This window comes from Notechis scutatus, chromosome 1 (genome assembly GCF_049901735.1).
Source record: "Notechis scutatus isolate UNSWTSFEM ecotype Mainland chromosome 1, rNotScu1.2, whole genome shotgun sequence".
In the NCBI taxonomy this organism is placed as follows: Eukaryota; Metazoa; Chordata; class Lepidosauria; order Squamata; family Elapidae; genus Notechis; species Notechis scutatus.
In genome coordinates this window covers 35,472,145-35,493,193 of record NC_142009.1, presented here as the reverse complement: position 1 = coordinate 35,493,193, position 21,049 = coordinate 35,472,145, and the positions used below count along the sequence as shown (strand labels likewise).

General features: G+C 36.9%; 1 protein-coding gene across 1 annotated transcript in view; it reads right to left on the bottom strand.

Annotated features, from left to right (window-relative positions):
- Window positions 1-7,614, bottom strand: part of SPTBN1 (spectrin beta, non-erythrocytic 1) — a 187,786-nt gene extending 180,172 nt beyond the window's left edge. The window contains exon 1 of the mRNA XM_026676704.2: window positions 7,217-7,614. The gene's annotated coding sequence lies outside the window, so the exon portion shown is untranslated. The remainder of the gene's footprint in view (window positions 1-7,216) is intronic.
- Window positions 7,615-21,049: the final 13,435 nt, after the last annotated feature.

Sequence of the window (21,049 nt, the reverse complement as noted above, 5' to 3'; positions counted from 1 at the left end):
TAAAATACTGCAAAAGCATTTTTAAAGGCTTGGCTTAGTGGTATATTCTTTGTGGAACTGCCTGAGCTTCCTGTTAATTAAATCTCTGACATCTCCAGGGAGCAACTGATGGGAAGTCCTCTGCCCAAGTCTACAAAGACTCTACTGTGTATCAGCCTAGATCTGCTTTGTCTGAAACCATGATCTAGGTCAGTATTGCTCAATCTTAGCAATTTTAAGATACATGGACTTCAATTCATAGAATTCCCCAGCCAGCAGAGTTGAAGTCCAAATGTCTTAAAGTTGTTGAGGTTAAGATAGAATGATACATCTGTAGTCCCACATATCTAAGAAGATGATCTAATAAGAAAAATGGCATAAGACAGCTTGCTAGGTTCTATTAGGATGTATATGTAGATATAATTGGATGGTTAAGAGAGAAAAACAATTCAATTTTATCCCAAAACTATTGTTTTCCTTCAGAGTCCTATTTTAACCAATTCTGAAATGTTACTATGACATAAAAAAATTGTTTGTCTTTCATTTGTTTCAGGGAGCCATATTCTGATTGCCTTCGCCTATACCATTGCCTTTGAAAATGGAAATTCAGCTAATTTAGCTAGTAGCACCTGAGACTGACATAATATCTTCTATGGAATTATGTAATAAGGGAAAATATTCTGGCTTTCACAATATCACTTGATATGCTGGATTAAGTGTCATATTCAGACCCAGATTAAATTTCATTTTGGCAAACTGAATTATTTCTTGACCTATGAATGTGAGTAAGAATTATTCAAGAGAACTCTGCCAGTACAGAACGTTACACAGAAATAAATAACAGAAGAAGGAATTTAGGACTGTGGAGCAAATCAGTGGTTTCCTATCCTGCTCCTTGATATAACCTTAAAGTTTCTAAATGCTTCCATTCATGACTTTGGATCAGTCACTCTCTCTCAGTCCAATCCATTGTTATTGGGAATAAAGAGCTGTGGTGGTGCAGTGGTCAGAGTGCAGTACTGCAGGCTACTTCTGCTGATTGTCAGCTGCCTGCAATTTGGCAGTTCGAATCTCACCAGGCTCAAGATTGACTCATCCTTCTGAGGTTGATAAAATGAGGACTCATACTGTTAGGGGAAATATGCTGACTCTGAAAACTGCTTAGATAGGGCTGTAAAGCACTGTGAAGCGGTATATAAGTCTAAGTGCTAGTGCTATTGAAGGGAAAATAAGAGGAAGGAGTTATATTGAATATATTTACCCCTGAGTTATTTGTAAAAATAATAAAGAGGGCATACAAATAAATAAAATATCCCACATTTCATCAATGAATTCTTTAAGGAATTCTATTCCATTGGTAGGTATATGGTAGATGCAGAAAAAAGTCTTTGTAGATCAACTTTCCCTATCCTAGTGCAATACATATTTATTGGAGTTAAGGAATTCTGAAAGTTGAAGTCTCAGTATACCTCAAGGGCTTCAATTTGCAGATATGGATATTGAAATACTCCATATGGCAATCTGCATAACTTGGATTATTTTTGATGTGAATTTTTTTCTGATTAGAACCGGTGGTTTTTTTCCCAATAATTTTGTCATTTCAAACAAATCTTCTGCAACAAGAATAGAGAATTTTAGCTCTAAAGAATCATTAGATTATTCCTCCTAAAAGTGCAAAGTCTGGTCCCCAAGGAGGAGTAGATATTTGAATGAATGTCTCTGTTGTAAATCTTAATTGTTCTCTGTGCCTGTGGGAAAGAGAATGAGATAAAGTATGTGTCCTGTGTCACTCATGGGTCTTCCGCTGAATTTTCCATAACCTCATCAAGCGATTTTCCAAACAAATCAGCAAGGGAAAGTAACTTTTTCATAAGATTCCCAGAAGAAAACAGCCAATGATTACCTAATCCTCCTGATCCTGAAATCACAATATCATTTGCAATCAGTTTACTGGTTGCAATCAAACAATGAATAAAGTTGGAGACTTTTGTTGAACACAGCAATTTTCACTAGATGGAAGCTGCACCTTTTCATAGGTAGTTTGTTTGGAGCTGAAGGCTACACTGAGTGAATTTATTTCATCAAAACATTTAAATGTATTTAAAATGTATTTATTTATTTTTTCAAATTTTCTAAGTACCGGAAAGTACTGACATGATTAGGTCTGTATCCTAAAAGTAGATGGGACCAGGATTTTTCTGTTTTCCCAAGTTGTTTTCTTCTGTGGGAAACTAGATTAGTTTTTATAATTAAAGTAATTTCTTTAAATAGTGATAATCACCCAAAGAAATGAAAAATTGTGCTGCCAATCTTCAGCATAATGCTAAATTTCAAAAGGGTAGACATAAAACAATTTAAGGATTACAAACACACAAGTTATTTTAAAATTGTACATGGTCTGCAGGTTTGCCCAACATAGTTCAATATTTTAATTTCATACATTCACCAAGAAAAGAAAAACTCAAAATACACATTTCCAGCTACTACCAAAAATAAGTGAAAATAATTTGCACATTTTAATAAATGCATAAAAGTTTAGAGAAATTTGCAAAGCTGTGTCTATTATAGAAATTATGACAAGCTTTATATTACAATGTTCCTCCTTTAAAACTTCCTTGCTGTTAACTGACCAGACAAGACTGTCACTGATTCAGTAATTGTCATTTTAAATTTCCCTAACGCTTCAGAACGTGCTGTCCTGTGGCACTGTAGGCAATTAAAATGGCCTACTTGCCATTGCAAATCCCGGTGATGTAGCATCCAGTGAAGTCTGGAAGGGGAAACCAATCAGGTATAGCCCCCTAGTGCCAGACAGCATTCCTATGGGAAAGCAAGCTTGCACTTGAAACTATGGTTAAATCTTTCTACATTGCAGAAAGGCACCCAAAAGGCTGATTTGCTTACAGGGTAGTTGTAAAGATGACTGACTGAGATAAGATGTGTGAAGTGACAGTTCTTCATTCCCCAAAATTAGAAAAAAATATGTCTCTGAACATGAACTAGAAACAGAGTTATTTACTAGATTCAGAGCCCAAAGTTAGAAGACTTCATGAAAATCATGCCATTTCATCAAGAAGGTGCCCAAGTTTGCAGATTTGCGAGCGGAATGTCATCTGTTCTTATCACAAAGACCACTTTTGCAATCTAGGCCCTCAGCTCCTGGTTGTTCTGTTGATGTTGGACCCAGTGAATATATGCAGCCCAATTAAACAAAATTAAATAATGTAAGTTTCTTGGCTCATACCACTTTAAGCCAGCTAATAACACAGGAGTAAAAGGGTGAGGTTTCAGCTGCACAGTTACAGTCACCATCCTGACTTCCTTTACACTTTCTTCTGGATGCCCTTTTGTGTGCATTTATATATTTGTTTAAAACAAATATACCGGAAATTAGTTCAAATCAGCTTTTCTTCTGCTTAAAGCACAAGAAAGCTTGCAAAAATGCAGTTTCTCCATTTGAAATGGAACAGTACGCGAAAAGCTTTGTGACTATGTTCTGCTCTACTTATTAATCCTCCAACCTTTCTTTTCTTAAGCCAAACACTGACAGTCCTTGGTAACTGCTACTGACACCACAGGCTTGGCTCTCTCACCCTTGAGGGATCACAGCAGATATAAGTGTTTTTCTCAGGTGGGAATTTGCACCTGGTTTCTTAAACAAAATGCTTGATATACCCAATGACACAGTTATGCTGAAACCACTCCTTAAATTAAAATCACACACCACATATCAACCTAAGCCATTTTTAAATCTATGTAGCCTTTATTTCCAACATCTATATGAGTTCACATGATATACTATGCTAACGAAGAACTAATTAAGACCACCAGAACTGCAAATCGATGTTTTGTATCAACTTTTAATAGAGAAACTATGAGCACCGCTTATGAAGAAAGGACTGAAACACTGAGCAAGATAACAAATCAATATAGCACTGTGTTTTAACTACCGCAGTGACCAAAGACCCTTACAAAGTTCAAGGAAAAGACATAATGGAGGTAGGTCACTTCTTCCTACTTCAGGAAATAGGTAACTCTTCAGACTCATTGATTCCAGCAATCACAGCATTCAATCAATGATAGCCATTGCTTTTAAGGATTATCTATGTCAAATATCTTTAAAAAAATCATAAAAGGCTACTCTTCCCCCCCACATTTCCTGAGTTGTCTTGTGCATTCATTATTTATGATACTGAACAATCTCACAATAAAAACATGCATGTTTAATCCCCAAACATATAGGAGTCCTCATCTGAGCACATTGCAAACAATCAAATTTAAGAGCTTATTTTTCCATCTACAGTATATCTAAAATACTTCTCCAACCTGGTGTCCTTTACTTAGATTTAGGTTCCCACAACTTCCATCCAGTATTGATCATAATGACTGGAATTGATGATAATGTATGTAGAAGAGCTGATAGGGCAAACTCACTAGTTCCTGGAATAACAGAAATTTTAAATAAGGATCAGAGAATTTTGGGAGTTAATTTCTAACTTATTTGAAAAGCATCAGTTTGGAAGACTAAATTCAATGACTATTTCAGTGATATAGGGTTTTCTCGTCTCCCTAGTCCACAGAATGGCTTTGAAAAATGATAGCAAAGTCATTCCTCCAATGATAAACAAGATAGATAGATAGATAGATAGATAGATAGATAGATAGATAGATAGATAGAGAGAGAGAGAGAGAGAGAGAGAGAGATGGCATTCAGCTTTGTTCGGGTATTTTCCCACGTCATTGTAGTTGTGCTTTTAAAGTTGTAGCAACGTTTCAGCAGAATCTCATCTGCCATCATCAGGCTTCTGTTATAGTGTTCATCTGTGAGTACTCACTCATATATATATAATGTTGAAATGCACTGTGTAATTTTTTCCACAAGTTTTTATCCTTATTTAATGTGAAGGTATCACATACATGTAAAAAAATGCAAAAACGTATCATTGTAGGTTTGAAACCAACTGTCATCACAAACTATTTACAAATAATAAACTGAAAAAATATAAGAAAGCACATGGAGATATTTATGCAAGACATAATAATGACCATCAAGTTGGAATTTTTCAACAAGTAGAAAATTAATGCTGGACAAGGCAAAGGATGGTTGAATACTGGATGGGTTCCCACCTTGTGCTAAGTCATAACATGATTTATTTGGTACAAATAAATATTTGGTACATCATGTACAAATTCAGCCATTGCATCTTATAATCCATGGTTTATGGTTTAAGCTTGATAACCCAACTGTGACTTATCCAACAAACTATGATTAAAATAAGCTTAGTTTCAGATGAAATCAGAGGCAATATACCAGCTGAGCCAGAGAGCTATTGCCCTTATATTATGGTTGTGGTGAGTTATTTAGGCATCTGATCAGCAGAATGAGGATCTAGATGGGCTTTTAGTTGGTCCAGCAAAACGCTTTTTGGTTACATTTATGAAAATGTCATGTAAAAAATCATAAAGCCATCCACTATTTGGAGTTTTCTATAGAAAGATACAGCATTGTGACTAGTAAATAACAGAGCAAAGTTAATCAGACACCTCCTTTCCAATAAAGGAGACTTTTACCCATGACAACTAGCTTTTATTTTATTCCTCCTTCAGCTTTGGATCCAGCAGGCTAGAGAACCACCCAGTCCAGATGAAATGTGTCGCACTATTTCTCACCATCTCTTCCTACTATCCCTAAAGGAACTCCTCCCAATGCCCACTACTTTTGTAGTTATCTGATTAATGTGTTCCTGCTGTAGGCTGGACTCCACCTAACTGCATTAGAGCTGCAGGACCGCAATCCCATTATTCCTCTCTGCCAAAGTAGAGGGGGGGGGAAGAGTATAAAATATAGGAAGCTGAGGGAGGGGGGAAGTAAGCATTCCAAGGGTCCCTATAGAGATATCTGCATGAATTGGGGAGTGGGCGTTGGAAGAGGTTTCCAGTAATAAAGCATTGCTGAGCCTGTCCTTCCTTGCTGGCCAAGAAAAGAGGGAGGAAAAATTGGACAGGCTTCCTTAGGGTGGGGCTCTGATAAAGCGCAAGGGACACCAATTCATGCAAAATGTATTCTGGAAAGCAAAGCAAAGAGTTATCAATGCTTCCTGCATTGTGCTGCATTATTTTTCCCTGGACAGAAAGGGAGGCTGGGCGGAGGGATGAGAAAAATAACATGAAAACAGTAAAATAATTTCCAGCACCACTGATTCCCACATACATATTCTTCCTCTCCTGATGCACTCTCATGCTTCTGAGAATAATAAACAATCTCCAAAGGGAGAAGAAGCCAACAACTAAGAAGGTGGGGGGACAGTATCTTCAAATATTATGTCGCTGTATAATTAAATAAATCCAATTATTAAATGAGAAGAGGGTCTGGGAAGGGGACTGTTCAGTGTTTACGATTATTACTGCTGTCACTGTATTATTCTCACCATGACCAAAAGGAAAAAGGGGGTTAGTATTAATCTCTTTTCTAGAGCATTTCCATTTACAGAAACCTGTTGATGTATTATTGGGAAGGGGTGGGGTAGTAGACAGGAGGAGAGTGAGTGTCTCCTCCAAAGCACTTGATGGGAAGAGATGGAGGACAGCAAAAGGGTTGGAAAGGGGGAGACCTGCGAAGAGCGACCACGCCTGTTTTTGCAACCCACCGACGTTTAAGAAACCAGCAACCTGATTTGAGCCCTCCAGGTTACTTGTAGTTGCCATTTCACGTCATTATATTTCTTGCTTAATATCAGCCACCCACCCCGGCGGGCTCTTTGCCGCCCGCCCACCCGATCCTCATAGGACTTCAGTCAGGAACTCTTTCGAAAACCAGATTTCAGTTTCAGTGATCGCGGGGAGGGGGTCGGTGGGGGGGACGGGACGGACAATCCTCATCTCGCAGCTATGCGATGATGGAACCGCTTTCTTTGTAGAGAGAAAATCCCCCAGCACGATAGCAATGGCTAAGGGAGGGCAAAAGCTCCCGGATCTCTGCTCTGGTCCCTGCAGAAGAGAATCCATCTATTTACGAACGCCGCAGTGCCGCCACTACCAGCCCCTCGGGCCAATTCTCCTCTCCCGCAGCTCCATCAAAGCCTGGCACAAGCAACAACGCCAAGCGCGCCTCGTCCCCTGATCTCCGTCGCCCGTCGCCCTCGAGAGGGATCAGGTCGAGACGAAATCCCCACGCGCCCCCTCCGCACCCCCAAACAAACGATCCTCAGATCTCTCTCCCCCGAAGCGAAATAGCTACCTCGTCTGAAGCGATGTCGGGGTGGGGGGCGGGGGTGAAGGTGGAGTGTAGGATCCGCTCTCCTTCGTCCTTGTATGCAATGCGGTGCGCTCCCTTTCTCAGCAGTGACGGAGGAAGAGGAGGAGGAGGAGGTGGGATGGGTGCGTGACGATGCAGCAACAGAAGCAGTGGTAATCTCGGTAGCTGCAGCTGGGAAACGGAGCTGGGGCGAGGGGCGGGGGTGGCGGACCGATCGAGTTCGAGGAGAAGCAGCTGTACCGGCCGTGGGGACGGGGAGCAGCTCCGCAGCAGACTAGAGCAGGGGATGGAAGCGGAGACGGGGAGTGGACCTCAGCGAGCCGCAGCCAGTCAGCCGGCCTGCCCCCTCCGATAACCGCCCGCACAGCAACAGCTGCACTGACGGGGGAGGGGGAGAGAGCGAGGAGGGCGGGGATAGAGCGTTCGTACACAGGCGCGCGCCCCGCGCGCCCCCTTCGCAGACACAAACGCACACACCAAACGCGCGCGTACGCGCGCGCGCTACTGTACAGCGCAAGGGCCCCTGAGGGCAGTCCAGCGCAGGGAAGGGAGGGAGGAAGGAAAGAGGGTTGGAAGCGTCAGCGGTGGCAGCAGATTATCCTCCGCCGCTTTTCTGATATGTCCTCTGCATCGGACAGACCCACCCCAAATCGTGACATCCGGGTGACTTGGGCCTGCATCAACGCCGGTCGCCCAAAAGCCCGCCGGCCGGTTCTCTCTCACGCCTATACACAGTTGCCCTTTTCATCCTATCTGCCCTATCTAAACGGAACAGATTTGCGGCGATGCAGTATAAGATGGACGTTTTTGAACTTTGGTGTTGGAAAACGATTCCTGAGAATACTGTGGACCGACAGCCAAGTAAACAAATTGATGGATCCTCAAACAAATCGCCTCAGAGTTCTCGCTGAAATAGCCAGGTTCATATTACCTTACTTCAGACACATTATGCAGAGAGCCAGTGCTCTGCAAAAGGCTCTAATGCTGGGAAATGTGGAAGGAAAGAGAAGAGGAGGACAACCAGCAGCAGGGTGGATAGAATCCATTACAATAGTCATGTAAGAAGAATTGAAGGAGCTGGTTAGGAACAGATGATCTGGACTGGAGAATGTATGGTCACATGGAGTCAACAACATCTCGATGACATGTAATCATCTTTGTTCTCATCAAGGGCAGTGGTGGTATTCGACTGGTTCTGCCCGGTTCTGGAGAACCGGTTCTCTTCGCTCCTCTGTGGTTGGCCCACCCGGGCTCCCATACTCACTTTTATGGCCAGAATTCAAAGCACAGCTGCTTTGCGTGGCACAGAATAGTGTCGCGCAGCAGCTGCTGCAGCAACCACCATCGTGCAGGCTTGCAGGAGGCAAGTTAGAACACCTCTGCGCCTGCACAAAGTGCGTGTTTGGTGCGCGCGTGCACGCAAAGTGTGTGCATGTGCACAAAGCACGGCCACCAAGCCACGCCCACCGAACTGGTGGCAACTTTATTTGAATACCACCACTGATCAAGGGGCCTTATTTGATCACAGGTGGACATTGAAATCTCTGGGCTGTTAGATATCTTAAATTTTTATTAGATTGTTATCATCTGTTTCTCTAGAAATGAATACTAAAGATATTGTGCTTGATTGATTTGATTTCATGTAAGGTAGCTTCCACTTCATAATCCACTGCAAATATATCTGGAAGCAAGCCTTCCTAAATTCAACAGGCTTGATTGACATCTCCATTCCTTTCACTCTCCTTCTGAAAACTGCAACTGGTCTCCTAGTTATAATTGGCACTCTCCCCCTTAATTGTTAAAAGTTAACTACGAGAAAGAAATGAAGCAGATAGGAGGAAAATTAATAGGACTTTGAAATGCTTTGGATTCAATTCTACAAAGGGCTATCAGAGCATTCAAGCAGCAGCCTTGCAATTCCAGGAAGATGTAGTTGCTTTAAAGAATGGCAGACAGAAACTATATTCTCCGCCTCTCTCATACACATGTACACGCTGTACTCTCTGACTACTTACACAACTTTAGACTGAAGTATCACTCAGCCATCACTGAAGATATGTAAAACCTGCTTACACTTATGTTATTGATGGATGATTCAAAAAGATGTTCTAAAAAATTGTTGGTCAATAATAATGATCTAACATGAAGTTAGATGATGCTAAGGATTTTCTGATGTAATGTACAAAACTATAGTTTGCTGAAGAAACTGCAGTTGATGAGTTAAAATAATGTGTCATAAACTCTTTTTCTAATATAAATTCCCCATAAATAGGGCAAAGCCATCTCTTATTGAATCAGAAACAACTTATGGATATAAAATTAAGCATTTTAATAATCACTGTGCAGTCATCTTTCCTCTTGGAACAGAGAACTTATGAAAAAAACCTAATAGAGAAGCTGCTGACTGGCTTTGTATATCACCTGTGGAGAGCTTTTATGATTCACTGCTGCTTATAACACAATCTGAATGGTCCCAGTAGTATGTGTCTCCTTCAGGGTTCCTGCCTCCACCATGAAACTGCTTATAGATGCTGCCTCTTCCTCTCAGATTTCAAAGCATTTGCCATCTGAGCTTGACAGGTTTACATTCTGTGTTCAAGGCCTTTTCTGACAGGATCTGTAGTGTGCTGTGCATCATCAAGTCAAAAACAATATTGCATTTCCAGACACACACATACACCATCTGTAGGTGGTACATAGCCTAGAAATTGGATATTCACTTATGCAATGCACAAATTCATCTTCGGACATAATGAGAGTGATATAAATAAAAATGCCAAACACTTCACAGCCCAATCATGTGCTCCGTCATTTTCTTGAAGGACACCTTCAAGATCCCTGTTCTTTTCCTTTGATTCTTTAACTTTCAGATATAGAACAATGTTTCAGATAGATTATACTATGTAAAAGAGGACATAGAAAACAGAAACAGAAAAAATAGGTTGCTGCCAGATTGCTGCCTTATCAAGGAAGCTATATATATGATTCCACTTTTCTTTAGGTTTATTATCATGACCAGAATGATCCAATCCACATAGTGTGAACACCAGTTTACAACCTGAAGGCTACAGCTAAGACTAATATGACTGTAATATTGTCTGATTATTGCAGAGATAGGCAAGCAAGGTAGATCATAGGATATATACAAGGTCTGGACAATCAATGGGATGCACATTGTGCTGCAATCAAAAGGAGCAATTTGATCTTCCATTGCTGACTTCTATTTCTGAGGAGATGTGCTATGAAATCTGAACACAAAGGCTGAAGAAATTCACACATGAAAGTGATGCTTGGTTTGGTTTTGGCTTAATATACACTAAAAATTCTGTCTAACAGTTTACTCATGACAAATAATGATTTTAAATAAATTTCTCTCAATATGATGTGTGAGCCCAGCTCTTAGATGATTCTCGGATCCCATTCAGTCAAGAGTTTTAACCACTAAATAAACCATAGTGGTCTTATTCACATACCATACTAAGCAAGGCAAACAATCATATAGTGCAAATGTGAACTCAGGTGTAATGCATGGTAACTTAAATTGTCATAAATTGAACATAAATTGTCTGGATATTGTATCAGATAGTATCCAAATGAGAGTACAGCTACTAAGAATTGTCCTACCTGCAACACATCTAAGCATTAATCCAGTTGTTATGTGCAATGCAGTTATTCCTTAACATTTTGACAATAGCAACAAAACCTTAACAAAATCAAATATAGGATACCCGTTATATGTGCTCCAAGGAAAGATAGAGTTGTGGTTATTGTGTATAATAGCATTATATTTCATGATATTTATTCTAGTTGTCATTCAGGTGTTATCCAGAAGTAGCTATGAAACAATGAACAAACCATTGTTTGTCTGGGGTATGATAACCATAGCATTTTCTTTCAAAATTTCTTGATGTAATTACACTTCTCAGAGCTTGTTAGCAGCATATGTCTTCTTATCTATCTCATAATGCTGAACTGCACACTGGTCTTTAGAATGATTAGTTCCAAACTATTAAGACTCTTTTCTATTAAAATTCTATTAAATATGCTGAATTTTTAGACATTTTCTCATTTTTCTTCTTTTCAGTTCTATAAATAGACTTGTTTTTATAACTTTGGTTTATTTGGCTGGATAACTGTTGTAAAATGTATTGGATTTCATTGCTAATAAAATTCAAATTTTGAATCTTTGAAAAAAACAGGTATTTGAACAGTATTTCAAATGAGATTCTTCTCTGTTTCTAATGCAACTGTTGTAACCAAAATGTGTACAATGTTGGGATTTTTCAGTTTTGGTTAATAGTTTATTGAAAATAGTGCTTAGCAAAATTGATTCTTTTTCATACAGATTAATATTTTTGCCTATAAAAAGTGTCTGTAGAAAATTCAGATTTTTCTAGAAAAAAACAAAATATTTTCTAGCATGGCATAATTAAAATGCTTTAGTCATGACAGCTTTTCAACAATTGAGAACCACATGCATATTATTTGAGCAATGTCCCGTTAAAGTACAATATATATAAAGTATAACAGCACTCATTTAAGTACATGAGGGAGCATTACACAAAATAAGATAAAGGGCAAGGAGGATGGGTGGAAGAAATTTGAAATATAAATAAAAATATGTGTTCTTTAGTGTCTCAAAGTGTTTGATATGAAATAATGAATTTAAGTTACAACAAAAGCAATAGTGGTTGAATGTTAGGAAAAACTTCCTAATATTAACAGCAGTGGAACCATTTCCAAAAGAAGAGATGGTTGTCCCAAAAATGCTTTTTCAAAAGGCTACTGGACTTTGTTTTTCCTCAAAGATGTTTCGCTTCACACCTGTTTTTACCATTAGAGTGCTAATGACCAGATGACTGCAAGGAATATAAATCCTTCCATCCTCTACCATTCAGGAAGAACTGAAGAAGCTTCTTGGATGAGAAGTGAAACATCTTCAAGGAAAAACAAAGTTCAGTTGCTTTTTGAAAAAGCACCTTTGGGACTACCATAATCTGGATGACTGAGAATCTCCATAGACATAAGAGATGGGAAATACCAGATGGTACTTTGTTAAATATGCTTTAGCCTGAATTCCTGCATTGAATACAAAGTTGGCTTAAATGATGCTTATAAATCTATAGGATTGCCAGCTGGAAATCTGAACAGCCTGTCTAAACCGATTTAGCAAGAAAACTTACTAATATAAGCCAGACTTTATCATGTCTTATTTCTTCCATAGTCCTGATGCTTACCACAAACTATCTCAGTGGCCTAGACCTCAGAGTAATAGTATGCAAGAACACTTTCTCCTAATACCTTACTGCCATTAGGGTCAAGGGAGGTTCCTTTAGTGCAAATTGGCAAATGCTATTTTTTTATATAAAACGTGACTGTTGAATTTTGTTCAATAATGTTATAAACAGTTCTAGGGGAATGTTGATACTCTTAATGGTTATGCTTTTACTCTACACATCCTGATGAACCTGTGCTTCATCAGGATATAGATGAATAAATAATATGTTATTTAAAAATCTAAATTGTCATGCATATTTTGAAACAGGAACAGTCAGAGAAAAGGCAACTCTCAGTCCTCATGAAATGCTTAAGTTATCCTATTTACTTAAGTTATCCTGCTCCTACTTACTGTTTCTGTAGTACTGATAAGGTGGTCAAATAAGAGTCAGACTGATGAGGAAAGGCTATACATTCCTATATACAATTGTTACTGTTCAAAGTTTGCTCTTTGTTAAAAAGTTTGTCCATAAAGAACTCTTACTGCCCTGCGCTTAAATACATGTCTAACATAGCTTCTCATCTTTCTTGGCATTTGGGATAGTCCTAAGGAAAGTAAGGGGAAAGCGGCTTCTATTGTATCAAGAAGTAAATATAGAAAATTGGAATGCAAAATGCATTTGGTCATTTGATAAGTAATTAATGAAAGCTTTGCTTTACAGATCAGTTTTAATTGGTGACAGGAGACTTTAAGCAATGCTTTAGGAGTTGAAAATGCATTGCTTTATTTCTGAGGTCAGTTTTCTAATATAAAATTCTTCTCACAAGTCTTTCAGATTTATGAACTTCAACTCCTAGCTGTAGTAGGAGCAATTATGAGATATGCATGGAGATTAGGTCAGCAACTTCTAGAGTATTACACTTTTTCCCACCTCTGAAATATAAGTGATACACTACATTTAAAAGAACTCCTAGAGGCAGTTATTGGCAAACAAACTTGATAAGCAAGTGTCCATCTATTCACAAAGATTTTATTTTTAATTTATATATGAATACATGTGCAGATGAAATGGGCTAAAGGATGAAAAATTATGGTGTGGTGTAGTGAATAGTATTCATGCAAAACCTGGTTCTGTTAGGTTGCAATTTTTCTCTACAATTAATTTATCTGCCTTACTATTTCTAAATCCTTTTCCTTTGCATAGAAATATTTAATGTATTTTCAGTTCAATAAGTCGTTTTTTCCAATGAATCAATAACAAATTTATCTAGCAATAATATTCTAATTATATTCTGACTGTTGGGACAATGGACATCAAGGAAGCTCTCAATTATATAATTATATTATGTAATACATCAATACTAAGTGAACTTTTTTGACATAAAACTATAACACGACAATTAAAATACTATAAACAACTATATCTTAAAAGATATTTAAAATAATTTATCTGTTTAAAATCAGCAGATGAGAGCTGTACATATTTTTCTAGGGAGGAAATATAAAATAATACTGCCTCCTAATATTAATCTATTAACTAAATAGACCTCTGTGATAGAATAATCTGCGCTATATGCGGTTCTTTACTATTTTTAGTAAATAATAAATATTCTGACATAACATTTTACTTGAAGGAAACAAAAAAAATCAAATGAGTTGTATGAAACCAGCCAATTATGACTTATTATATAAACCTTATGTAGCAGCAAAGCTGAATCTGTAGGAAGGTAGATAGTATATTATCTATCACTGTTTGTTAAGTAAGCAATTCATTGCTCCTAGATTAAACAAATGATGGCTTAATATATTGAATAAACATTAGTACCACATGTGAGAGAGGCTGAAATCATCATGCTATTAAGAATTCATGATGTTATTCAAGACTAAGCTAAGATTCCTAATATTTGGTGGATTTTGGCAGAGCAGAAAAGTCTGATTTATTTCTCAAGATAACCACTGTTTCATAATCTAACATTTGTTGATTCACTATCTGATCCAAGTTGGCTTTGGAACTCATTACACATTTCTCAATCTTACTTAGCCTTTGTCTTGTAAGAATCAAATAAGAAATAACTCTGCAGAAATATTTTAAATCTGCTCAGTTAAAGGCTTTGGGTTTCATACAACTAATTCTGCCAAAATAAAGGTATCTACTGCTTTCTTTGCAGTTTTGCATGACTTTTAATCAACCCTGGAGGCTGGGAAGAATTTGTGGAGGAGGAAGTGGGTGGTATAGATTTGTACTGCATATATAAACCAGATAACCTTGAGAGGATAAGATAGAGGAGATATCACACATTAAACATATTCAATAATATGTTTCTGCTTATAGATAATATTGAGCCTCTTTTTTAGCCATTATATGTTGAACACATCATAACGGCTTAGTTTACAGTTGATACAGTAAACAATACTAAGCCAAAAGGAAACAGAACACTTTATGACTTATGCAGTATATGAGCAGATGAAATGCTTTGCACAATAAACAGTTTAATTATTCCTACAATTATTGAATACATATTATTTAAGACAAACTTTAACATCTTGTAAAATCACACACACACACACACACACACACACACACACATACACACACAAATATTATTTGGGTTGAATTGCAATCTTAATCATTCTGGAATATTAAAATCAATTGGATTTAAATTAAAGGATTTAAATTAGGAATAACATCTCATTGATTTCAGATTGTTGCAAGAAGGAAAACAAATATTTAAAGATAACTTAAATCTATAAATCGTATTAATAAACATGAAGTTACAAATAAAATTCAAACAATGCTTTCAACTTCCACAATAAACCTGAGGTGAGATTTTTCAGAACACCAATGAACACCAATTTTCACAGGGGGAAAATCAGCTGATATTCATGTGCTAAAGTTCTATTGTACATAAGTTGTGGGGTTCTTCTGTCTTTGTGGACTGAAGAGCATATTTATAGAGATTCTTACAGAACGGTCCCTGCAGGTATGGCATAGATCCATTTACCAGAAAGCAAAACTGAGGCTAGCCATCACCCAGAGACCCAAGCTGCATTATATAGCCCTTGTATTTAAATGCATATTTTTCTGTGAATATTTCACAATATATATTCACATAATACCATAACGTTAGATACCATATTTTTATTAGAATACCATCCTAATGCCATATGCTCAATAAGAATATATCTTAATGTTTTTGCTTAGTTGTGTCAAGGAACTTCTGCTGACTCCCACTGAGAAAGCCATAGAAACCAATCACAATTAGTGTTTGCTAGACTAGAAGAAACTTGAAGTATAAGGTTGCATTTGAAAAGATGCTCAGATTGATCTCAACCTTGAAGATTTTAGCACTTTGTGACATTTGCCATTTTTTTTTTGCCTTGAGGACAATTAAAATTATACTAGGCTAATCTTTTCTCATGGCTTTGTAAATCTGCAGTTATTTAATTTCCACTTCCAGTTATGGGAAGAACATAAGAGGAAGTGGTGCTGAACCAGTTTGAAAGTTTAAAATATTGGTTATAAAATAACAGCATTTAACACTGAAATAACCTCTTTTATAGGTTATAAATTATTACAGGATGCCAAGAAAAAAGGAGGATTTGGCCTTCCAGATTTTGAATTATATTATGATGCTGCTATAGTAAACTGGCTTAAGGATTGGGTTAAATTAGAAAATAGAAGGTTATTAGTATTAGAAGGTTTTGATCTCCAACTTGTCTGTCACACCTTCATGTGGAATGGAAAATCTAAACAACATTCATATTTCCAAAGGCACCATGTAAGAAATGTGTTGTTCAATATCTGGGGAAAGATTAAAAAAAAAACACTACCCAAAGGTTCCACTATGGCTATCTACATTGGAAGCAGTCACATATCCAAATCTATTGGATTATGAAAATATTGTCAGGTATAAAGATTTACTATATGATACTAGAGAGCTTAAAAATAGGAACCAAATACAAATTCAAGGAAAGGAGATAGCATGGTGGCCCTTTGCACAAATACAAACCCATTATAAAAAAGATAGAGAACAATTTGGCTTTAATATGACCCCACAAGAATTAGATAACATATGGCTAGGAGAGGAAAAGAAAACAATTAGTAAAACATAAATAACTTTTGGATTACAAATTAAAAGAAGAAACAGTCACAGAATCTATGATAATTTGGGCTAAAAATGTGAGTCATAGTATTGAATTAGATAAGTGGGAACACATCTGGCAAACAAATTACAAATTAACCATGTCAGTCTTGTATAAAGAAAACGTATACAAAATGGTTCATCGCTGGCACCTACCTCCTGCGAGACTGGCTAAGATGTTCCCCAACCTACCACCCAACTGTTGGAAATGTAACTATGCACAAGGAACATATTTTCACATGTGGTGGACTTGTCCATGTGCTCAGAAGTTTTGGAGGAATATTAGAAATTGGATTTTAAATATAACAAAACAAAATTTAAAACTTGAACCCGAAACCTTTCTGCTAAGTATGATAGATTTAAACATGGAGAAAAAATATCAATATTTAATTTTGCACATTATAACTGCGGCCAGAATAACCTACGCACAAAACTGGAAACTGTCTTTCATTCCTTCAGAGGATATGGTAATTTAAAAAAATACATGAATGTGCTGAGGTGGATAGCCTAACCAAATTGTTAAAAAATAAACAAGATAGTGACCATTATGAAATATGGAACATTTGGTATGATTGGTTATAGAAAAGGTAATATTTGATATTTGGATAAGTTATGGAAATGACAGAAGACGTGCATTTAATTATAAACTATATAGAGAAATTAAAACATTAAAAGAATGAAGGAGTTAGTGTAACAAGGTAGATCACGTCAATGATAAAGATAAAGAAAAAAAAATTAACCATTGCTCAATATACGCTGTAAAATGTGTGTGTGTGTGTGTGTGTATCTATATATCTATATATATCTATATATCTATATATCTATATCTATATATCTATCTATCTATCTATCTATATCTATATCTATATCTATATCTATATCTATATCTATATCTATATCTATCTATCTATCTATCTATCTATCTATCTATCTATCTATCTATCTATCTATATGTATGGCATTCAGCTTTGTTCGGGTATTTTCCCACGTCATAGTAGTTGTGCTTTTAAAGTTGTAGCGACGTTTCGGCAGAATCTCATCTGCCATCATCAGGCTTCTGGTTGTGTCCGTCTGTGAGTCAGGTCCCCACAGTTGTTTCAGTTTTAAATTTGGGGCAGCCTATTGCTGTGCCAGAATGGTTTTTTCTTCATCCTGATTGGTTGGGAATCTAGGTCTGTGTTTATTGGTCTTGGAGTTTGCTGTGTTCTGCTTGATTGGTGTTTCTAATATCTTCTGTCTGTTTAGTGGCTCTTTTTGTGTCTTGATTGGTTGGCAACATTGTGTTCCTTTATTGGAGGCCTTTTGTGCAGCTTGGCTCCGGGTAAATGGGCGGCTATCATTTGTTAGGAAGCTAGGTTTCATCTGGGTGCCTGGTTGGGATGTGTTTGAGCTGGAGGTATCAGGGGGGATCTGTTTGTGCCCAGGTGTTTGCTTGGCTAGTGGTGTGGAGATTTTTTTGTTTGTGAGTGCAGGTTTCCAAATGATTGACAGTCTGGTGGAATCATCTCTTCCGGATATATATGTTGATTTGTCTGTTTTAAATGTATGTCAAATAAATGTTTTTTTCTAGAATAAAAAAATTTAAAAAAATTATTAAAAAAAAACACTGAAATAACCTCACTTAATGCTAAATCAAATATTCCAGAATACAGTGTTCTTTCCCTGCCTCAGTGACTCTCTTTCTTTCAGTGAGACTTGAGAAAAAAAACTATAGAAGTTAAGACTTCCTGCACGATATAAAATAACTTTTTGTGCTCTAAAACAAAGGTTTGGTTATTTCATGATATACAACTTTCCATCCTAATCTCCATCTCTCCTTCTCTCTCTCTCTCTCTCTCCCTCCTTCCCTCCCCCCTTTCTGTCTCTCACACACAGAAACAAACACAAATCTTTATTAAAATGCTTTAAAAAGTTAATAAAGGAACATTGGAATAGACCTTCTAGTTCAGTGTTTGCCCAGTGCCTAATGGGTGGCTATCCAGAACTTTTTGAAAACCTCTATTGAGAAGGAGCCCCCACTGTTCTAAACTGACTGGTCCACTGTTTAGCTGCTCAAATCATCAGGAAAATCTTGATATTCAATATGAAATTATTTTCTTTTAATTTCAATTCATTTATTTTTGTCAAACTCTCAGATCAATAGGTGGGTTTGTCCAATTTTGCATGTAAAAGTTTTTTAGATTTTGACTGGCTGCTGCAGTTCCTCCTCTTAGTTTTCTGTTTCGCAACAAAGATACACCTAACTCTTCTAGCTGTTCCCTATTGGTTTTGCTTTCCAGACTTCTTATCATCCTTATAGCTCTTTCCCTGAACTCACTTCAGATTCTCCATGTCTGTTTAATATATGTATATTACTAAACAAGATATACTCCAAATGTAACATAACCAGCATAGGATATATATTAATGCAGCTCAAGATTGCCTTTTTAGCTGCTGTATCACACTGTTTGTTCAGGTGGTAACCCATTAGAAATCCTAGATCCTTCACTGTTGCCAAACTGGTTCTCCCAAGTTTATGCCTTTGCGTTTCACTTTCTCTACAGAGATGCAAGACTTTACACTTGTTATCTTTTAATATTTTGTGGGTTTGGCCTAATGTTCGTATCTGTTGAGCTCATTCTGAATTATCTTATAATGTATTAGCCAATCTCTGTGGTTTGGTGTTGTCAGAAATTTGTAACATATCCTTTCCAGTCCATGGGTTAGATCATTTATAAAAATGTTAAATAACACAGAAACAAGGGCAGAACCCTGGGGAACTCAGCTTAATACTTCCCTTCAAGTTAACGCAGAACTATTTATGAGCACATTTTGGGTGTGGCTGTTCAGCCAATTGCAAAGCTGCCCAATTTTCTCTTGCTTGAATATTGAGACTATTTATTCTTTTCAGTATTCCAGTACCTCACCATTTCCTCAAGAGTTTGCAGAGATTACAGATGACAGTTCTTAGATCACCTCTGCCAGCTTCATATTACTCTGAGGTGTATTTTTTTCTGACCCTGGAGATTTGAATTAATTTAAGTTAGCAGGTGTGGGTTCTTTCTTAGATCAGAATTCCTTATGATAAACTATTGAGTCCAGACAAGGTCAAAAAGTTTCTGTCGCTTGTTGAGGCATCATATACATTTACAGACTAATCTTAAGAAATGTACAGCTTAGAGTAGAAAATAATATTCTTTGTATATTCTAGTAATGGAGATAAGAATGCTAAAGATTTCCATTGTGGGCTTGTAGTCCATTTATTTCATTATTATTTTTATCCTGATGATTATATTCCACTTATTTAATCAGGGCAATGATACAGATATATTTACTCCCAGACAATATCAGTAATAATAACAATAAACAAATTCCTCCCCATTTCAGTGAGATTTTAAAGTTGAAATTAAAAAAAATAAAACAGAATAACAGCTATCCTTGCATTACGTTTTAGTGAAATGAAGCTGAATGGCAGATACATTTCAGAATAAAATCTCAAAAAGTGAGTTAAGCGGCCAAATAAGTTTGTTTACTAAACGTAATGAAATACATAAATCTAGATTGTTTGTTCAGTTTATAGCTAGATGCCCTCTCAACCAGGTAAGTGGCCAAAAACGGAACACTTCACTAAGTCTCATATTCAAATGTATCTCTTTTTGATGTTATATAAAAATCCAAATGAAAAAACTCCTATGATCCCTATGCTGTACACATGCTTCTTTTGATGTCTTATCTGATTTATTTAGGTGGCACAATATTGTGAGGGAGGAGTAAGTTTACAGTTCTCATTCTAACTTTCTGTGGTTTTTTATATGTAAATAGTATATTTTGTATCAAGTTTTTATATATACATGAATGGAATGTATATACAATAATAGAAAAGACTACGGCCAAGAGAGGTGTATACTTGTTATACCTGATGTTCAGAGATAGTAATTGTTGATGGGCAATTTCAAAGTCCTTGCTCTACTTTCCGAAGCTTTTTATTTAAGTTGATATATACTGATCGTTCCTTTGAAATAAAGTATTTATCAGTTATTGATCAATTTTATTTCTTGTAGCCTTTGATAAATAAAAGATTGTCTTCAGACAGAGGATAGTGCTCTGTAAAATAGGACATATGGCTTATATCCCACTCTATCTAATAATAGGGCTGGTGCTAGCATAATGGAACTGGGTAATATTAGATTCTTGCTTGTAAAATATTAATCAGAAAGCTTGCCATATTTCTCCTCACACAGCAAATATCCATTTGGAGTTCTGCGAATGCAATCTCTGAAACTGAGAAGAATCAGAATGAACAGAATCCATGTTCATCAGCTGGAGAGCTAAAACTAGGAATTTCAGATTATTTCTATCTTTTAATTTGGGATTATATTTTTACACTGGCAGCAAAATTAAGATTCTACACTTTACAATACTTCCTAATCTGAAAGATATGGAATCATAGTTACATCCAAACCAAGGTTGATTCCC